Here is a 22,377-nt window from a genome sequence, read left to right as displayed (position 1 = left end):
TGCGCCAGAACATACCCTTTCATCTCGAAGTCTTGATCTCACTCAGTCATACACCTTAGAGCATACAACCTATAGAACGTCTTAATTGTAGTCGCACATTTGTTCCACATATCACCGTGGAAAATATTGAAGAGGGCAGTGAATCAATATTTCACTTAATTTAATTAATTTTCAACTTTCAAAGCATTAAATATCATTAGCACAAATCAAATCAGATAATCAAATCACATCACATCAAATGAAAATTACACAAAAAATTGAAGTGGAAATTCAATATGGGAGAAAACCACGAAATGTTTTCTAATATATTTGATGAGTACAATATTTTATCACTACCAACTGAAGGAAATCACCAACACATTAGTACTTAGTTATAAAATCATTCATTTTTATCAGGAAGCACCTACTCCTTGAAATCATGCACCAACACCCTAGCTTTACCAACACTAATTGGAAGGATGCACCAACAATCTATTAGCTTCAATCTATTTCTCTAGCACCACCCTAAAGTATTTTTAGGCACCAACCTGAAGGAGACATCAATCTCTGCCTTGCACCACCCTTCCACCCTAAAAATGAAATATGGAATAAAAAGTTATGGGCTCTCGTACCAAGGATAATGACCCACTTACAATAGTATTTTATCACTTGTGAAAATTCTATCTTTGCAACAACTAATTTACTTTCCCTACTTATTTTCCAATAAGTCATTTATGAAATTCCTTCTGTAAACATTAAAATAAATTTTGTTGTAGATATCACACCATAATACAGAAACAAACATGTGCACAAGAATCAACACATCGACATAGATATTTTGGACAACAGTCCCCAGAAAAAACCCAATGTGGTAAAACCGGTGCAGCAAGGGAGGATTTTATTATTCAACAATTCTTCAATACAACAGGGTGCCAAACTTACTTACCCAACAGAGAGAAAAATTCTCCAGTACTTCTCCAAGTCTCAGCGTCATCCTAACGTACCTCTACGTAGCTCCCAAACACTCTGTGTCAGTGCCTGCTTCTCTGTGTCAGCACTGGGCCTCTCTGTGCCACCCACACGGGCCCTCCAGTGACTGCACAGTCTACTGCTACCTTTGCTTCTGCTTGAGAGGCTCTTTGTCTGCCTCTCCAACCTCTGCACTAGTCTTATGCTATTGTTCCCCACTCTCTATTCCATACTTGCTAACTTTTGCTACTCTCCAGACCACTAGTTCGAATTTCTCAGCTAACCCTGCTCCAGAAATCGAACTGGCTGGTCTCCCTCAGTGTGTTCTCCAATTGGCCTTCAAGCCTCTTCTTATACTTTTCTCATAGCTCTATCAATGGCCAATATTAAAACTATAATCGATGACTAAGATTAGATTTGGCTTGATCCATGACTTTTGGACCCTTCTAACCCAGTTTTATATTAATACTCATCAATATTTTATTTTTCCTAAGTTTAGACTTAGGAACTCCATTAAAAATATTAATTATTTTAATATCTCCTAAACCGGTGAGAATCTACCCAAACCATTTATGGGTCTTGGAGATCTCATGTGTTTTATCCTCTCCACCAATTTTCGTGGCTAGAGCACATCCGATGCTACCCCAAATCAACACTCCCTCTTAGTGAGGACCGTGCTTTAGTAATACTCCTCACTGAGTATCACCCTGATCATCCAGCATTGGTACCTGTGTTGATGCTAGGCCTCCCTGCCTATTGTAGCAGATACAACCACCCTCCAAAATTTTTCCTTAGCCTATTTTGGAGCCTTCCTACCAACCTTCACAAAAACTTTCCTTTGTTCATCAAGTCCTCAAGTTTCAGTGTCTTTCTTGCTCAAAGGCAGCCTATCGATCACAGTTTGATCTTTTTCTTTTGCAGGCTACTCATCCAGACTTGGTCCAACTACAGACTGAGCAACTTCCCAATGAAATTTGCACATTTCTAGAGGGCAACCAGTAGTTCCCTCCAGGAATTGTGCAATTCCTTCTGACAGTCTGCTGCTGGGCTCTGGGATTGCAATCATGTCTACCCTCCCATTAGGAATTGCACAATTTTTCCCATCAACAGGATGTTCAACCCAGGATTTGTGCAAATATGGGTAGCAGTCAGCGAAAATTCCTTCTTAACCCTGTGGTAAGTTTTTAAAAATCCTGAGTGCCCTCCTAAGGGAGAAGTGTGCAATTCCATAAGAATCTTTTGTTTTAGCTGGGAATTCTTACAGAGGTATAAGCGATCTTTGTACCATAACGAATCATTTTGCAGCTAAATGTATCAAAAGTACTGGAATCTTGTTGTAGCTTTCGAATAAGTGACCACACTTCTTCGTCATTCTTCCATTCCTCCCTTGCTTCATTTATCCAATCTGGTTGGATAATATAAATGGCACACAACAATGCTTCCACATCCTCATCCTTTCTTGAGAGTGCATCTGCTACCACATTTTGCTTCCCTTTTTTGTAGATGATTTCAAAGTCATAACCCAACATCTTTGTGACCCACTTTTGTTGCTCTTCAGAGGATAATCTTTGTTCTAAAAAGTATTTAAGGCTATCATGATCCGTTTTTACCTTGAAGTGTCTTCCCATTAGGTAGGGTCGCCATTTCTTAAGTGCATGGAGTATTGCCAACATTTCCTTCTCATAAATAGCTTTGCTTAAAAACTTTCCCTTGATTGGACGACTTTCAAAAGCAATGGGTCTTTCATCTTGCATTAGAACAACACCAATTCCATTTCCTGAAGCATCACATTCCACAAAAAAGGTTTTTGTGAAGTCCAGTGTAGCTAAGACCGGTGCTTGGCACATTGCCTCTTTAAGATGTTCAAAGGCCTTTGTTGCTTCCGGAGTCCATGAAAATGAATCTTTCTTCAATAATGTTGTTAGAGGTGCTGCTATTCTCCCATAATTCTTAACAAACTTGCGATAATACCCTGTCAACCCAAGAAATCCTCGCAGATGTTTTATGGATGTGGGGATTTTCCATTCCTTAATGGCTTTAATTTTGGTAGGGTCTACCTTAACTCCTTCATGAGATACAATATGACCCAAATATTCCACCTCCTGGACTCCAAAGAAACATTTGGATCTTTTTGCATATAATTGTTTCTCCTCCAATAGTTGTAGCACCCTGTCAACATGTTCAACATGATCCTTCCAAGACTTGTTGTAGATTAGTATATCATCAAAAAATACTAACACAAAATTTCTAAGGAATGGTTTGAAAATTGAATTCATCAAACCTTGAAATGTTGAAGCTGCATTGGTAAGACCAAAAGGCATGACCAAAAATTCATAATGACCCTCATGAGTTCTAAATGTCGTTTTCAGAATGTCTTCAATCTTCATTCTGATTTGATGATATCCCGAACGAAGATCCAACTTGGTGAAGTAAATTGATCCATGCAATTCATCCAGTAATTCATCAATGACAGGAATGGGGAACTTATCTTTAATAGTGAGCTTGTTGAGCTCCCTATAATCCAGACACATGCGCCATGATCCATCCTTCTTGTGCACCAATACTACTGGAGCTGAGAAAGAACTTTGACTCGGTTGAATTATACCAGCCTCTAGCATTTCTGCAACCATACGTTCAATTTCACTTTTTTGGACATATGGATATCTGTACGACCTGATGTTTGGAGGAACACTTCCTAGAATCAGATGAATAGCATGATCATGACACGCATAGGTGGGAGACCTTTGGGAGTCTCAAATACCTTGGAATGATTGTCCAGGACTTTTTGGAGATCTGGAGAAATAGATGATTCCAATGTGGAAACATCTAGCGAACATAATTATGCAATTACACCTCTTTGCTCCTTTTTTAGAAGCTTTGTCATGCCCTTAGAGCTGATTATCTTTCCTGGTTTCCCTGCAATACCCCTTAATTCAACTTCCTTTCCTTCCGTAGAAAATTTGATGAAAAGTTCTTGAAAATTAAAAGCTATTGTACCCAAGGATTGTAGCCATTGGATTCCTAGTACAACATCAGCACCTCCCATTGGAATGGAAAGCATTGGGCTAGTCAATACATATTCTCCCATGGAACATGAAAAATGATGGGCACAACATGCATTCACTGATGAAACTATGCCAGTACAAGTTAAGGATCCATCCCAGCAACAGACACAGAGCAAACATGGTGAGCAGGGTTGTTGATTGCATGCAATGGATCCATCAGCATGCATGTCATTGAATGCACGCATGCAATCCAACCCATTCAACACACTCACCAAGGCAAAGGCAAGAAACAAGTCCAACTGGGGTTGAAAATGCACTTCGACAAGTTGACGCGCATGACCACCAACACACACTTGAAGATCAGCATGGACATTATGCATCAATGTGTTTCCAGTTCAACCGTACCCAAGAAGACCATGCGCATGTTAGTAGACAAGTTGGATGAAGGGGCCTAACCAATGCACTGGTTGCAACGGTGGCAAGAGTTCGCTTCAGCAAGATGTCACCATGAGGTGCATGCACACCATCACAAATGACCAAGCTTGGCATCAATTGACCAGCTTCACCATAAAAAGCATGTCAAATAGTTGGTCTCACCACAGCAGACCGAGTGTCAATGATGTCTTACAAGGCTTGCTTAAGCCATGTTGTCTCACATGAGTACATGTGCATTGTAACGTTGAGTCATGTCAAGTGTAAGTCAAGTGTCAACTGTTGGATGTAACAATCATAGAGTAGGTGAAGAGTCATGAGGGTAATTGAACTGTCACAAAGGGGAATGTCAAGGATCACCCCACCCTTTGCTATAAATAGTCCCTCATAACTCATTATATAGGCTTTTGGTCAGCCAAGCTTCTACTAAGACTATCTTGAAGAAGACTTGGACAGTATTGTAATGCGCCTTGGATTCTCCACTGCACTGAGCTAGTACATCTCTTTGGAGGAGGAGGCGGATGTGACTGTAACGTTCTACTAATAGGGCTAGCATGTTTACATGGTGTCTTGTATGATTGTGACTTACACTTCTTTTTATAATAAATGCGGCCCTTTTTCATTCATATGTTGTTATTGTAGTTGGACTGCTACGGTTTCTTTAATGATATATGTTATTTAACTTACGTACTTGTGTATGAACTGATTCACATGCAATTATATGAATATTGTTGTTAATGTGTTGCATATGTTGTTAATGATGTCACCATCCGTGTCGACTGCTCTTCCAGACACTAGACAAACCTTCCTCTCAACCTTGTTATATCAGCTGTCACACTCGTCTCGGACTGATATGTGAGTGTTGTTCAGGTTATCTTACCTTGTATATTTGGACTGCCGCATCCGTGTCAACTGCTCTACCGAAAGTTGTGCATTGACTTTGTGTGGTGTGTTCCTAGCAGAGTCGGGACTAATCCCTTTCAACCTGGAACTCACCTTCACCTTCCTCACCCCTTTGAAGTGTGGGAACCTCTCATACTCATTCCTCGACTCATTGCATCAGTCATACCCTTGCTACTGACAGAGTTATCTTACTTTCCTCTGTGCAATGTCGCAGTCAAGTCATTACCTTACAACCCACTGCTGGGGCTCCTACACCAAACGGTCTGAGGTCTAATTGGGACTTCTTACTGGGGAGATCCCCTTGACATGTTGGTGGGTCCAACACCGTCAACACCTCCCAACATCCTTTGCATTGTTGCATCCTGTATTGTTGCCCATGGCCCTGCCACTACTACTGTTGCATATGTACGGAAGCTCCCTCTGCATCCATGTCGCTGCTGGTCCTTTCTACCAACATTGCATTTGCATTGTAACTCCCTCTGCATCCATGTTGTTGTTGGTCTTTCTTCCCAACACTGTATCTACACTGCAATCTCTTCTCACCACGATGCACCATGCTATTGCTAACTGCTATTGCACTGCAACATCACCCCCATTTCTGCTACTGAAATGGATTCTTTATCATCCCCATCTTTTCCCTGAAATAATCAAATTTTGTTCTTCCAAGGGCCTTGGTGAGGATGTTTGCCACCTGTTCTCCTGTAGGAGTGTAGCTCAACTATACATCTCCTTGTTGGACACAGTCTCTGACAAAGTGACACTGGATATCAATATGCTTTGACCGATCATGAAACGCTAGATTCTCAGAGAGCTTGATGTGACTCTGATTATCATACATTATCCTGGTCACCTCCATTTTTCTTCTGAATGGGTTCACAAGCAGTTTTCTAAGCCATATGGCCTCACACGAAGCTGTGCTCGCTGCCATATATTTTGCCTTAGATGATCTCAGAGCCACAAAATTTTGTTTCCTACTGCACCAGGAGGTCATTTGTGATCCAATGTTGAAACAGTACCCAAAGGTACTTTTATGATCCACTGAACTTCTTGCCCAATCCGCATCAGTAAATCCACTCAATCTGATATCCTTACTCCTGGTTTACAAGAGTCCATAGTCGATTGTTCCCTGTAAATACCTGAGAACATGTTTGGTTGCTACCCAATGCACCCTCTTTAGTTCCACCATGAACTGACTAAGGGTGTTGACAGTGTAGCAAATGTTTGACCTGGTATTGACTAGATACATCAGGGACCCTATGAGATGCCTGTATGAGGTGGGATCAACATCCTTGTCTTATGATGCATCAATCTTCTTCCAATTGGTGATCATTGGAGTAGCCATGGGTCTACAGTCCTCATCCTAAATCTCTTCAGGATTTCTGTAGCATATCTCCCTTACCCAAGAAATATCTCTCCCTTTTTCTACCAAACTTCCAACCCTAGGAAATAATGCATTTGTCCCAAATCCTTCATATCGAATTTTGTGGCTAGATTCTTATTACAGTCCCCGATGAGCCTGGATGATCCTATCAAAAATATATCATCCACATACAATAATAAGATTAGCAACTCATTCTCTACAACCAGATAGTATAGATTTGGATCTGCATCACTCTTGACGAATCCCATCTTCTGCAAGTAGCCATCAATTCGATCATATCATGCTCTAGCTGCTTATTTCAGCCCATACAAGGCTTTCTTCAACCTGCATACATGAGACTTCTTCTCATGTGTCTCAAATCCCTTTGGGTTTTCAATGTATACCTCTTCTTCTATCACCCCGTTCAAAAATTTCATTTTGACATCCATCTGATGAATCTCCCACCCCATTTGTGCTGCAAGAGATATCACAGTTCTAATAGATGTATACTTGGCTACCAGGGTGAAGGTCTCTTCGTATTTAATTCCTTCCTTCTGAGCATACCCCTTAGCCACAAACCTAGCGTTATATTTCTCAACACTGTCATCTACAGCGTATTTGATCTTGTAGATCCATCTCAAACCTACCACTAATCTATCTTGAGGCCTTGGCACTACCTCCCAGACATCACTCCCCATTATGGAGTTGTAGTCCTCTACCATCGCATCTAGCCAAACCTAATGTTGAGCTACCTCCTGGAAACTGGCAGGCTCCCCATCCTGAGCTATTAATGCCTGATATCTATCTGGTTATTTTCACTCCCTCTTATTGTTTCTAGGTGTATTGCTGAATTCCTCTACATCTCATAGGATCTGTCGGAGTTCCCTACTAGTTCTTCCTCCATCAGCAAGTGAGTCTGTTAGCTCCTCCTCATCCTATGAATTTTCCTAACCCGAGGAAGAATTCTTTACTTCCATTGGTTGAAGAGGTTTAACCAACGACCCCTTTTTTGAATTCTCCTCGGAAGGCATTTCATGAGATTTTCTGAAAGCTTTGTCCTCCATGAACTTCACATCTCGTCTAACCACTACCTTCTTGCTCCCTGGAAGATATATTCTATATGGCTTATCATTCTCTCTATATCCCACTAGATATCCTTTTTCTGCAGTTTGATCCATCTTTTTTCTCTTTTCCTTGGGTACCCAACAATATGCTAAACTCCCAAATATCCTGAAATGACTGACTTTGGGCATCTTCCCTATGAAAACTTTCTCTGGAGTAATCTTTCCCAATGCCCGATGAGGAGTCCTATTCTGAACATAGACTATTGTGTTTCATGCTTCTTCCCATAGGAATTTTGGCATATCCTAATCATACATCATGGCCCTAGTTTCTTCTACAATAGTCTCGTTCTTCTTTTCTGCTACTCCATTCTACTCTGGATTTTAAGGAGTTGTCCACTCTCTTCTGATGCCTTCCTTAGCACAAAAATTAGTGAAGTCCTTATCGACATACTCTCCACCATTATCTAAGTGCAAACATTTTATTTTCTTCCCAGTCAGATTATCCATCAGAGCCTTGAACTCTCTGAATTGGCAGAAAGCCTCATCCTTTGTTTTCAAAAAATAAATCCAAGTTTTCCTTGAGTGGTCATCAATGAAGGTAAGGAAGTACTCGGCACCACTAAGAGCTTTAGTGGACATAGGTCTTCAAATATCTGAGTGTATCAATCCTAGTACATTCTCTACCCTGTTCTTACTTCTAGAAAATGCTGCTTTGGCATATTTTCCTAGAGAACATCCTCTGCATACATCATCTCTTTCCGTACTAAGATCTGGAACTCCTGTTATAGTGCTCCTGAGAATTCTCAAAGCCCCATGGTGCAAATGTCCCATTCTTCTGTGCCATAGTTCGTTCAAATCCTTGTCTCCATGACAGCCTATTAGTGCCATTGGTGATTCTAGTTGTAGTCTATACAACCTATTACTTTTGATCCCGATCTGTACTTTCTTTTTCTAGCTCAGGTGTTTGACGTATACTTTATCCTTGATGAAGATGAAATCATAGCCTTTGCCTTGAATTTGCGACACAGAAAGTAATCTCATCCCTAATCCTGGTACATGCAACACATTGGTAGCATGGAACCGCTCTCTCGATTCTATTTGAAAAACTATGGTACCCCTCCCTACTAGAGTACACTTTGCCTTGTTCCCCATGGTGATCTGAAAGTTCATCTTCTCCTCCCGATAATATGAGAAACATTCCTAGATTCCCTTCATATTCCAAGAGGCTCCACTGTCTATATACCATACCTCTAATGATGTATAACTAGTCACACACACCAACTCTTCTTCCAGCCTGGAAGCCAACATAGAGAAATCGAAATCACTTTCTCTTGTGCAATTTTCTGAAAAGTTGTGTGAGTCTCCTAACATAGATGCCTTTGCATCATGCTCTCGACCTATAATTGATTTTCCCTTCCTGTCTCTGATTCCTTTCTCTGATTCGATGTGAAAATTCTATCACTGCAACAACTGATTTACTTTACCTACTTATTTTCCAATAAGTTATTTATGAAATTCCTTCAGTAAACATTAAAATAAATTATGTTGCAGATATCACACCATAATATAGAAACAAAAACATGCACAAGAATCAACACATCGACACAAATATTTCGAACAGTCCCCGGAAAAACCCAATGTGGTAAAACCGATGCAGCAAGGGAGGATTTTATTATTCAGCAATTCTTTAGTACAACAGGGTGCCAAACTGGCTTACTCAACGAAGAGAAAAATTCTCCAGCACTTCTCCTAGTCTCATCGTCAACCTAACTGACCTCTCTGTAGCTCTCAGACACTTTGTGTCAGCCCCTGCTTCTCTGCGTCAGCATTGGGCCTCTCTGCATCACCCACGCAGGCCCTTCAGTGACTGCACAGTCTACTGCTGCCTCTACGTCTGCCTGAGAGGCTCTGCGTCTGTCTCTCCAACCTCTGAGCTAGTCTTCTGCTGTTGCTCCTGACTCTTTGTTCCATACTTGCCGCCTCCTGCTGCTCTCCAGACCACTAGTTCAAATTTCTCAGCTAACCCCGCTCTAGAAATTGAACTGACTGGTCTCCCTCACTGTGTTCTCCAACTGACCCTCAAGCCTCTTCTTATACTTTTCTCGTTTCTCTATCAAAATTCGAGATTAAATCTATAATTGACGACTAAGATTAGATTTGGCTTGATCCATGACTTTTGGACCCATCTAACCCAGTTTTATATTAATACCCATTAATATTTTATTTTTCCTAAGTTAAGACTTAGGAACTTCATTAAAAATATTAATTATTTTAATATCTCCCAAACCGGTGAGAATCTGTCCAAACCATTTCTGGGTCTTCGAGATCTCATGTGCTTTAGCCTCTCCACCAATTTTTGTGGATAAAGCACATCCGATGCTACCACAAATCAACATCACTCACAAAGACACTTCAATACTACTCCTGCTAATACACAATTTTCCCCTTATATTCTGACAAGTGTGATTTAGTTAGGTATTATTGTTGGTCTAAATTTTAAATTGATAACCATTTATGCAAGATATTTCATTCATCTATTCATTTTCCATGTACGACTTCAACAAAATGAAAGGTTCTAGCTCATACCTCAAAACAATTGAAAGGATCTATCCATACCATAGAAGAAGATGAGCCTTAAACTTGTTGCCACTTAGTGTGCCTTCTACTCCCACTATTTTTATTTAGGATTTTCCTCATATTTTTCCTAGAGTTTTAGTCCTTAAATATGTCTGTGAAGGTGGGATAAACAAACCTAAATATGCCCCTTAAATCTGTCATTTTACTAAGTTTTGATCAGGCCTCAAATCTACCCTTTAACTGCTACATCAAGTTCCCATTTCTTTTCGTTCAAAAAATCCCTAATCAGCCCTTGCAATGAATCAAAATGCAGCCTGATTTGTCATTATTTTGTGGAAAAAGTAACCCTCTTTTTTCTGCTAGAATAAGCCTAGACTTAGCTCCTATAATGTGGCCTTCATTGGCCCAAACTCGACTTCTTTCCTGTAACCCCAACAAGCTTAACTTGTCTTCTCTCTCTCTACGGATACCACAAGCCTCATTTGGCCTCTTCTTTTTGGCTAACACATGCACGATTCAACCCTACTCTCCTGCGGCTGACATAGGCCTCATTTAGCCTTGATCTTCTTCCCTAACTCGACCTTAAGCTACCTTAGACCAAGCCTCAAATAAGGAAAAAAATTTCCTTAGAACGGGCCAAATTCTACCTCGGAAATTTCCTCAGACCAACCTCAACAACTCAATGTCATCCCAACAATTCACCATAGAGTAAAGGATAAAAATGAAAATAAAAAACATCATGTATGATTTGGCCTCTACTTCAGATCTTCAACTTTCTCCATGGCCTCAGAATTTTAGAGTAATTCACATCAATATATGGCTAATAATAATGATGATATTTTAGATCATACGAGTGCCCTATTTATACTTGAAAGGGGGGCATAAAAGGAGGGTTGTCCTGCCTTAATAATCTCAAATTTACTTTAAAAATTCCCCCAATAATGAGGTTGACCTAAACAAGTTTTTAAAATCATTTTCAAAAATAAAATCCTCCTTTTAAAGGCCAACTTTGTCAACGAAAAGGGTGAGAGGGATGCCCTTTTTGTAATTTCTAAGACCCATAACATTTACCCAAAATTAACATAAGAAACATTTACTTTTATGCCAAGTTTTAGGACCAATCATAGATCTTCCTTTACCATTTATTTTGGGGCACCTTGACCAAGACATCGGGGATCAAACTTTAAGAGGGCATATCTCCTCAACCGTGAGGAGCCACATGACGTACCACATACAATTAGAAACAACATGACGAGTACTATTATATGATGATGGTCTAACATGCATTATTGTGATCATATTCCATAAAAAGAGCAGGGAAAGTGGGGCTTCTTCTGGATTTTGCAGGAGTTGACATCAATGGCAACTAATTTTTAACAATCTCCTTGTTTGGCATTGATGGAAACACTCATACCCCCCATGTGATTATTGCTCCCCCTGTTTCCATGCATCTAATTTTCCCTCCCCCTTTCACATCAATGGCAAAGGTGACTCCCCTCGATGAAGTGTGTCCCTTTTCCTTCCTGTTATATGCCTCTCTCCCCCTTTCTTCTTAGCTTATTTGAATGCAAATCAATGTGAACCCGGAAGTACTCCAAGCTTATGTCAAAGATACCCAAATCTCTCTCGTGGAAGAGGCTTGGTGAATATATCATCTATATGTTCCTTTGTCCCAATTTAGTCTATCTTGATATTATTTTTTGCAACTTGTTCTTGAAGAAAGTGGTATTTGATAGGAATATGTTTGGTCTTGCAGTGCAAATAGGATTATTGGAGAGAATTATAGCGTTGGTGTTGTCACAAAATATTGAAATGGACTTATCATACTTCACTTGTAGAGTTTGTATAGTTTGCTTCATCCAGAGGACTTGAGTGCAACATGCTACTGCAACAATATATTTTGCTTCTGCTCTAGACAAGGATATTGAAGATTGCTTCTTGCTCAACCATGACACTAGAAAATCACCTAAGTAGAAGGTTGCTCTAGTTTTGCTTTATCTATCGTCAACACTTCCTTCCCAATCTACATTTGTATAAGTTGCAATAATCAATTTGTTTCCTTTCAGATACCATAACCCAAATTTTGTTGTTCCTTTGAGATATATGAAGATCCTTTTTACTGCTAAAATATGTGATTATTTTAGTGTTTCCTGGAATCTTGCCATCTATCCAACTACCTACATCAAATTTGGTCTTGAAGCCATCACATATAATAGGACACCAATCATCAATCTATAGAGACTTTGTTTTGCTTCCTTGGATTCATCATCCTTAACTTACAACTAATCACCATGGGAGTGCTTACAAGTTTGCAATCTTCTATTCAAAACTCTCTCAACATTTCCTTGATGTAATTAGTTTGAAAAATGAATATGGCTTCTTCCTAAGATATCTGGAGTCCCAAAAAGAAGTTTGACTCTCCAAGTAGAGACATCCCAAACTCATTCTGCATATCTTTGGAAAACCTTTGACTTAACATGTCATCGTCGCTTCCAAAGATGATGTCATCCATGTATACTTCAATGATAGTCAGATTGTCTTGATCAACCTTTATATATATATATATATATATATATATATATATATATATATAATTCCCCTTTTGAATCCTTGTTGTTGTAAATATTTGTATAATCTGGCATACCAGGCTCTAAGTGCTTGCTTGAGACCATACAAGGTTTTCTTTAATTTGTAGACATAATCTCCCTTTTCAGTTAGTGGAAATCCTTCTAGTTGTTTTATGTAGACTTCTTCTTCTAAATCTCCATTTAGAAAAGTTGATTTTATTCCCATTTGATACACTTTGATCCTTCTCAAGCAAGTATAATCCAAGAACATCTCGATTGCTTCCATTTTGGCCATAGGTGAAAATGTTTCTTCAAAATATATCCTTTCAACTTGCACATATCCTTTACATACCAATCTTTCCTTGGTCCTAGCTACTTGCCCATCTTCGTTCAACTTATTTATGAATACACATTTTTTTCCAATAACATTCTTGTCCTTAGGTCTTGGAACCAATTCCCATGTCTCATTCTTCTCAATCTAGTCCATTTCTTCTTCCACGACCTTGATCCAATGTTCATTATGACTAGCTTCTTCAAAGTTGCTTGGTTCAATAGTGGATAGTAGCAAAATATGTCTATTCTAGTGTGCGTATTTGGTTTCTTCTTCTGGTTTCTATTCCTATATTCATATCTCCAATGATTTTCTTGGCTGATTCTTTTGATACTAACATTTAGGTGCTTCGGAAGGTACTTGAATATCTTACAGATTATCATCCATTTCTTCTTGGTTGACATTTAGCTCTTCTTCTAATTGTTCCTATATTATTTATTCCTTCTCTAGCTCTTCTACTTCCTTCTCCCTTGAACATGTGCTTCCCTACTTGGTTTTTAACTCGTGCATTTCATCAATTATTACATTAATGCTTTCCATTATCTTGTTGAGTCTCATATTATAGCATTTATACACCTTGTTTTTGATTGAGTATCTAATGAGTATACCTTCGTCTACCCTAGAGTAAAATTTTCCAACCTGTGTATATAAATTTGCTCCTAATGACTCCAAAGTGCTTGACAATGGACAATATTCCTTTCCATAGTTCATATCAGGTCTTGTTGCTATTACTTATGAGCACTTGGAATTGTTCAACATGGTTCTAGCCATTTCTTGTAGAGTTCTACTTTTCCTTTCAACGACTCCATTTTGTTGAGGTGTCCTTACTGCCGACAACTGCTTTTTTATTCCTTGTTCTTCATAGAATTGTTGGGATTCTTTTGACATAAATCTTCCTCCATTATCTAATCTTAAGCACTTGATTTTCAAATCAATCTCATTTTCAACCATCTCTTTGTAAATCCTGAAGCATTCAAATGCTTCTAACTTTTTCAAAAAACAGACCCCTACCATTTAGTGTGATCATCGATAAGAATGAAATATTATTCACCTTTCAACCCTTTAGTTCTCCTCCATCTACAAAGATCAGTGTGTACCATCTCCAATGGTTTTGAAGTGGAATGTTCCTTGGTTCTGAACTCAACCCTTGTTTGTTTTCCATGCCAACAATGCTTACACATGGTTCCTAACAATTTTGAGATTTATGGCATATCTCTTATTGCTTCCTTTTTATTGATTTTTACCCGGTCATCAAAGTACATGTGACCCATTCTCTTGTGTCAAAGAGAACTTTCATCTTCCTTCGCAAAACAACAAATTTCCTTTCCAATTTCATTCAAGATGTATATTTTATTGGGAGTCCTTATTGTTGTTGCCACTAATCTACCTGATCCCTTCATTCTTATTTCACATTTCTTTGAGCTAAACAGAAGCATGTGTCCATGGTGACACATTTGACTCACACGTAATAGGTTATGGTTCATATATTCAGTGAGAAAAACATTTTCTGCCATGGAATCCTTTCCTCCAAGCTTGATTGTACCCTTTCCTAAAATTTTGGTTGAGCCATAATTTCCAAACGAAATCAATCCATTCATTTCCTTTTGCAAGGTTACAAATCTATCTTTATCCCCTATCATGTGTGTTGAACACCCACTATCAACATACCATTCATTTTTCTTGTGTTGGGATTGTAGAGCAATCACACAACTTTAATCCTTCTTTTTCCAAAATTTTGAAGTTATTTTGGGTGATTGTTTAAACTATGCTTTGGCTACTTTGTAGGAATAATCAACCTATAATATTTTGCTATGTGTTAAAATTGTTTCACTTGTAGCATTCTACTTCATTACTTAATGATCCAATGTTATTATATTTTTGGTCATAATCTTCACGAGGCTCTCTCATTAGAGAAATTTTGAGGTAAAAAATGGGCCTCAAAACAAAAATGTACAACCAAAATAAACTTTATAGGAACCAATAGGATTCAAGATGATGATGCCAACCATGGGGGATGATTCACCATTTTCCGCGTAAAAAGATAAAATAATAAAAAAATGAAAACTATTTTTTCAACTTATCTCCCCACAATTTTACTCAAATTTTGAGCAGGAGCACTCGTTGGATGCAAAAAGGGTTGACGAGGAATTAAATTTTGCATCAAATGAGTGCTCCTACTCGAAATTTAAGTAAAAGCATGAGGAGATAAATTGAAAATATGAGTTGAAAAAATAGATTTTGTATTTCCCTCCAAAATTTGATGAGGTAATCTAATCTTATTTTATTATTCTCACTATTATTTTATAATATTCCTTAGGAGGCCCATTTTAGACCTCAAAATTTCTCTAATGAGGATAGTTACTCTTAGAGTAGCTTCCATAGTTGCATAAGCTTTACAATTTACAGCTTTGTGCCCAAACGTGTTGCAGGAATAACATGAACCAAGATAGATAGTTTGGTACCTGGGAGTGGGGGATCTTCTATGTGGTGTAGCTCTCCAGAAAACCTTTTTTTGAGTCATTTCCACAACAGGTTGTTGATTTCACGTTCTCTTGATTGACTGATCTTAACCTTTTATTGGTTGAACATTCTCTTTTGAGGGCTTGCATTTCTCCTTGATATAACCCCTGAGGGAACCTACATAACTTTATTGTTTTGCTTTTTCTCTTGTTGTCATGGAGCTTGAACCCTTCTCAACATAGGTTGGCTTGTATACTAACCCATATTTTCCGTCGCATGGCCTTTGATTGTTGATAATTTCATCCAAAATTTTTAGTGTTGTTTACAAAATTTTGTTGGATATTTTTCTTTTGAACTTCCTTTCTTAGTGAAACTATCTCTACTTCCAAACTTTCCTTTATTTTAGCATTTTCTTCTAATTGGTTTTTGAGTGTTTCTTCAATCATTTTGGCTTCCTCTAACTAGACTTTCAGACTGATGATGGTCTTCTCTAATTCTTCAAAACGTTTTTTGAGACTTTGAGAATGCTCCTTTAGTTCACTCAACTCTTTCTCCAAGGCCTTGGGATTTTTTCTTTTTGCCTCTAAATATTTTAGGGCATTAACCAATTCTCCCTCTGGATCCACTTCTTGTTTGTCATACTCATAAACCCCAGTTTCCTTTTGATTCTCCATTTCCATTAATAACACTTTCTGAGTCATTTCCATTGTCACATTCCTCATTAGATGAAGAATTGTCTTCTTTTGAATAGAGACTCTTCTTGGAGATTTTTCTTTTACTTTGCATCTTGTCTCTATTGTGAATTTTCTTTTCCTTCTTAGGAGGTTCTTCTTCTTCATCACTATCTGAACATTTTGCATAAGGAAATTTCGAAGTAAAAAGACCAATTTTAACACAATTAAAACACTTTAAGGGAAGCTTATCTTTGTACTTTCCAATTCCTTCCTTCATCATTATCACAAAGTTGGTTATTTCTTGATCTGAATCATTGATGCAACTACAACTAGAGCTTGGTTTTGAATGTTGCTTGTTCTTTCTTGTCTTCTTGGATGCTTTGAACGTCGCTTCTCTTTTGGATGGATTTTCTTATTGTGTTCTCATTTGGTACCTATAAGTATTCCATGTAGCCCATCCATGTTGACTATGGCTAAGCCTGATCTTTCTTTTGGAACTGAGACCTTAAAATCAAATCTCACCTGAAGATATTTTAGTACCTTTCGAACAATCACTTTTTTCTTTGTTGGTTCTCCCAACCCCTTCATGGTGTTTACTATTTCATCAACATGGAGAAAGTAGGCTGCAATATTTTTGTCTTCCTTCATTTTCGGTTGCTCAAATTGTCCTCTAAAGGTCTAAAGCTTGGCCTCATTGAATTTATTATTTCCTTCATTATGATTTTGAAGCATGTCCCAAAGCTCCTTTTCTAATTTAAAATGCATTACTTTGTCATAAACTGAATTTGTTATACCACTTAAAATAGAATTTCTGGCTTTTATATTGTTATCATAGAGTTTCTTACCAGCATCATCTACTGGAAGAGAGGTAGGTGCATTGTATCCACTTTCTACACCATGTCAGACATCAAATCCATGGGCTTCCACAAATTCTCTCATCCTTGTACTCCAAAACACATAATTATGTATGTCAAACAATGAGGTTACATTTATGGTGCACTCCATGATCTACCCTCTAGTGTCTAGATTGTTGTTTGAAGGAACTTGCTCTAATACCAATTGTTGGAAAAATTGAGAAGGGGTGAATCAATATTTCACTTGACTTAATTAATTTTTCACTTTCAGAGAATTGAATATCATTAGCACAAAGAAAATAAGATAATCAATATTACATCACATCACATGAATAGTACACAAAATGGAAACCCAGTGCAAGAGAAAACCACAAAATGATTTCTAATATATTTGACGAGTACAATAATTTATCAGCACTAACTAAAGGGAAGCACCAACCCCCTAACAGTTATAAAAGCATTCAGTGTTATCACGAAGCACCAACTCCCTAAAAGGATGCACCAACACTCTATTAGCTTCAATTTGTTACCTTAGCACCACCCTGCCACCCTGAAGTATTTTCAGGCACCAACCTAAAGGAGACTTCTATTTTCACCTTGCAACACACTACCACCCTGAAAATGAAAGATACAAGAGGAATTTGTGGGGTCTTGTACCAGGGATAATGACCCACTTACAATAGTATTTCATCACTGACAAAGACACTTTAGTACTACTCCTGCTTATAAATAATATGCCCCTTGTATTCTGACAAGTATGATCTAGTTAGGTATTGTTGTAGGTTTGAATTTTAAATTGATAACCCTTTATCCAAGATCTTGCATTCATATGTTCATTTTTGATGTACAACTTCAACAGAAGGAAAGGTTCTCGCTCATACCTCATAAAATTTGAAAGGGTTTGACCATACCACAAAAGAAAATGAGCCTTAAACTTGCTGCTACTAAGTATGCCTTTCATTGCCACTATTTTACTTAGATTGGCCCAAATATTTGGTCCTCAAATCTATCTTTGAAGGTAAGCTAAACAAGCCTAAATCTTCCCCTTAAATTTGTCCTTTTACTAAGTTTTTATCAAGCCTCAAATTTGTCCTTTAATAGTTGCATCAAGCTCCTCTTTCTCTGCCTTCAAATAAGCCCTAATCAACCCTTACAATGACTCAAAATAAGTCATGATTTGTCCTTCTTCTATGACCAAAGTAACCCTCATTGTTTTGCCACAACACACCTAAGACTTGCCCCCCTAGACTGCAGCTTTCACTGGCCCAAACCTAACCTCTTTCCAGCGACCTCAACAAGCTTAAATCAGTCTCTCTCTTGTTGGAAAATAGATAGTGGCAATTATTAATCTTATTTTCCTTAACCTTGATATTTTCTTGTGAGTCTTATATGTCTTCTTTATGTTATTTAGTTAGATCTTTTCATCAAACAATGTCAAGAACAATAATAGCAACAATAGAGGACACAGATATTAGGCTCACATCGAAGGCAAAACCCCTCTAAGGGAAAACCCGAAAACTCTTCTCTTCCTAGAATTTGCTTCAAATGAGAGATAAAGACCCAAACCCTAGAACAAGTCCTTCTCCTAGTACCAAGTCAACCCTTCTTTAAGTCTTTCCTTGATCTTGCACCAAGCTGCTACACACTGCAACTTCGACCTGTCAACTTCGATACTGCTACTCAACCTATAATTTCTACCCTGCAATTTTGGTCTTGCAACTTCCAATGAAACCCTAGATCAACCTCCTCTTGAGACCTTCCTAGAGCAAGACAACTCCTAAGTTCAACGAGGTCTAGATAGAGTATCCTTCCTTCCAGCTACAAGATATTTCATTTCATCCTACCACAACTCGGTCCTGCAATTTCACCCTCTTCCTATAACCTAAAAACCCTAGAATTTTTCATGTGTGAGAAACATAGATCCCAAAACAAGACATTTACGTCCTTTTTCTTCTCCCAACCCTTCACTCTACTTTTATGCTTCTCCTAGCTAAAGATCGATCTTCTTCTTGTGATATCAAACTTATGGAGTGAGTGTGTCCCAAATGAGGTCTAACTACTTCTTTATATAGCCTTCTCAAAGGGTCGAATTCCCTCCTTTAGGCCAACAATATGTTCCCAGGGCCGACTTGTACTTTGGAGCTTCCATGACTTTCTATAATAAAAAAAAAAATCTTTTTACTAATATATTTTGCTCAGAAGGGTGTTATAAACATGATTGTGACTCCTTTGACTCAAGAAAATAAATCCTAGGACCTAACAAACCATATAAGCACAAAGAACATGATTTTACCTAGAAGGTCATCATAATAAGCATGAGACCCATGCTTTAATAATAATAACCTTTCTTTTCTTTTCTTGTTTGTTACGTAGGATACATATTGAAATGAGTACAACAATTATGAAGACCGAAACTAGCTACATTTCTCAACATCTCTATGCGACTACCACAAGCCTAATTCATCCTCTTCTTTACAACTAACACAGGCTTGATTCAACCCTAATCTCCTGTGGCTGACACGTGATTGATTTGGCCCTAATCTCCCTAACTTAGCCTCAATCTTACTTAGACCATGTTAAGATATGGTATGTTCTATGCTTATAACAGTTTACTTCTTTTTCTAATTATATTCCACAGATTAGCAATCACATGTTCATAAAGTAAAGTGAAAATAGAACATTAACCAAATGACAAAAAATAAGCCAAGACAAGAGACACAAGATGTGGCGGCTAGCTAGGGACAAACCCCATAATGTGTGGGGAAACCCTTTGATCAAATCTTCTTTTATCTACAATAATTCAGCAGAGAGAAATAGTACAATAAATCTAATTCATATCAGCAGTAGCAAACCCTAGATCAGTAGCATCAACATTAGCGGCTTCATCATCAAATTAGGGTAGACGATATCTCACAAACCGACCGTCGGATCGGCTTGATTCCACCACCAAAAGTTGTAGCTTCCAAAGGAGGTTCAAATGAACCTACATCGCAGTTCAGATGAGGAGATCTTCTAGTCCACACAGGTCAAACTTTACTTCTGCAGTTGTAGCTTCAGTTTTGGCAGCTTCCGGCTTCAAACTAGGGCAGTCGATATCTTGCAAATTGTCCGTCGGATTGACTTGATTCCACCACAAAAAGTTGCAGCTTCCAAAGGAGGTTTAGATGAACCCACAGTATAGTTCAGATGAGGAGATCTTCTAGTCCACGTAGGTCAATCTTTACTTCTGTAGTTGTAGCTTCAATTTCGACAACTTCCGACTTCAAACTAGGGCAGTCGATATCTTGCAAACCGTCTGTCAAATTGACTTGATTCCACCACCAAAAGTTGCGTCTTCCAGAGGAGGTTTAGATGAACCTACAGTGTAGTTCAGATGAGGAGATCTTCTAGTCCACATAGGTCAATCTTTACTTTTGCAGTCACAGCTTCAGTTTCAGTAGCTTCCGGCTTCACATGTGTGAGGGAGAGACCCTTTTTTGCGCAGTAGAGAAGAGACTCTTTTCTGCGTAGTAGAGAGAGAGAGATGTGATGAGATGAGTGAGTCCAAATGAGGAAAATTCCTCCTGTATTTATACGCAATGTTGGTGTTTGAATAGATGCGACTGTTGGGCTTCTGAGCCTACATGAGTTGTAGGTCGGCTTGATAATAATTCCATAATCAAAATAAATTCATATCTCCATGAATACTTATCGGAATCGGATGATCTTTATATCAATTCTACACCTCTCAATGAGAGGAATCTAATAAAAATATTATCAGCCATGAATAAGATGACCCACATGAAGCTTTTCCCTAGTTGCCAATTTTAACACTCCCTCTCAACCAGGGAGAACTTCATCTGCAATATGTCTATCAGTCATTACTATTCATCCATCAAATGCACTGCCCTGTACAGCCTATCCCTTGCCCTGCTCTGCTCTATTCACCCTGTTTTGATTTGTCTTGTTCTGCCTTGTACTGATCTATATTGTTCTGCTTTGTTCTGCTCTGCTCTTGCATTTTTCTGTTCTGTTCTGCTTTTATCTGAATTATGAAGAAGAAGAAATGATCGAGGATGTATCATACTGACTCAAAGTCAATCTCAGAGTATGTACCACTGGTCCTAGACTAGTCTCAACCAACCCGAAGTTAGCGTCATAGTGAGTACAACTTCATTGGTCCCAGACCAGTATCATCCTCCACTGACTCACAGTTAGTCTCAAAGTGCGTACCACTGGTCCCAGACCAGTCTCAACTAACCCGAAGTCAGCTTCATAGTAAGTACCACTCCTACCACTGGTCCCAGACCAGTCTCAACTGACCCGAAGTCAGTGTCATAGTATGTACCACTCTCACTGGTCCCAAACCAGTACTGCACTGACACGAAGTCAATCTCAGAGTATGTACCACTAGTCCCAGACCAGTCTCAACCGACCCAAAGTCAGTGTCATAGTATTCTACAACTCCTACCACTAGTCCTAGACCAGTATCATTGATCCCAAATCAATGGAGGTCATCCTAGCATAGGGAGTATGGTAGATACAATGATGCGTCCATCGGTACTACTATGGTCCCTAACTTCATTTCCCTGCTCATTGATCAGATGAGAGGTACTTCCCATGAGTCCCAGACTGCATGGGTAGGATGCCTCAACAAGAGAACTAATCAATCATATCCTCACAGGAGAATACATCAATTGTGCTACAATCGCGATGGAGAACACATCAATACAAGCCTCACAGGAGAACACATCAATCCTGCTACAATCGCCATGGAGAACACATCAATCTAGGCCTCACAAGAGAACACATCAATCCTGCTACAATCACCCTGCAGAACACATCAATCCAGGCCTCACAAGAGAAATAATCATCTTGCTACACAAGAGAGCGAATCATCCTGTTCCACAAGAGAGTGAATCATCTTGTCCCATAAGAGAGCGAATCATCTTGTTCCAGTGCACACCACCAGGGGAGGGTGAGTCACTCTGTGGTCTTATGTTACTCCAGTAAGAACCGCAAGCCCTTAGAGCTCCTAGAGCTCAATGTATGCAACATGCAGGACCCTTGTACAAGGGTTTCTTGACAACTCCAAGTCGTTTGGTAAAATCACAGATTAGATCTTTCCTCGGGGCTTCGACAAGGTGTATCGACCTGTACAACATCTTAATGCAATGGAGCCTCCTTGCTCATCGACTTACCATATCCCAGATGATGTCTATC

This window comes from Pinus tabuliformis, chromosome 9, assembly GCF_031772625.1.
Source record: "Pinus tabuliformis cultivar Carrire ecotype Pingquan chromosome 9, CPIR1, whole genome shotgun sequence".
In the NCBI taxonomy this organism is placed as follows: domain Eukaryota; kingdom Viridiplantae; phylum Streptophyta; class Pinopsida; order Pinales; family Pinaceae; genus Pinus; species Pinus tabuliformis.
This window is presented reverse-complemented; position numbering follows the sequence as displayed.